This window comes from Camellia sinensis, chromosome 3 (genome assembly GCF_055761805.1).
Source record: "Camellia sinensis isolate YWXY chromosome 3, ASM5576180v1, whole genome shotgun sequence".
Lineage (NCBI taxonomy): Eukaryota > Viridiplantae > Streptophyta > Magnoliopsida > Ericales > Theaceae > Camellia > Camellia sinensis.
In genome coordinates, this window is record NC_138963.1 from 197165089 (window position 1) to 197166123 (window position 1035).

Below are 1035 nucleotides of genomic sequence, written 5' to 3' on the forward strand. Positions count from 1 at the left end.
AAGATTAACTTTATATAAGTGAAATAGTTTACTTTTTCTTTTTTTTTACCGATGTGAGATTGTAAAATAAAAGGTAAATGAAATCTATATATTTTATAAAAGAATACTTTTAAGGAGAGATATTATGAGAGTTTCAAAATCTCATACAAAATTATTTTTAAAATCAAAACCTCTTTGTGGGATTGTAAAACAAAAGTTAAATGGAAGTTAGCCAATAAAGATTTTCTTAACTGTTTAAAATTAAGAAAATCAAAAAAATTAATATGAGATATTGATCATAATGTTTCTCACTAAAAATCTCATTTTACTTATATTAATGAGAGTATAAGATTAATTTTATGTAGATGAAAAAATTCACCTTTTTTTTTTTCGATATGGGATTGTAAAATAAAAAATAAATAAAAGTTAGCTAATAAAAATTTTCTTAATTATTTAAAATTAAAAAAATTTAATAATTTTAGAATGATGGTTTGAAACTCTTAGAAGGCTTCTTCCTAAAAACTCTTTTTTTTTTCTTCTTATATAATATATATATATATATATATATAGATGGCGATCACTATTTTTGAAGCAAATTAATTTGGCTTTGCAGCTTTGAGGCTCCACAAGATAAATGTCAGGATCATCACCAAATATCTAGGTCCAAATTAGAAGAGGCAATTCAAGCCACTGATTTGCTAGACAATCAGATGGCCGTTCAAGCTTTTAACGGCTCAATCACAAAATCATTCTTTTAACCTCTTGTGAAATTACACAGAAAAAAAAGAAGTTATCTATGCGTAGAATAGTTAAAACATTTGTGTGTGCCAAATCCCACGCTACACTACTAGAAAAGTGGGTGTAAGACACGGAGTTTTTTGCGACGGTATATTAATCGTCACAAAAAGCACTCTTTTGCGACAGTTAATACCCCGTCGCCAATAGTCGCTTTTTGCGACAGCAATTCCTATCTCAAAAAGATGGAAGGATATGTTGGATGGTTTTTGCGATGGCAAATTATTAGTCGTCGTAAAAGCCTATTTTTTTGAGATGACT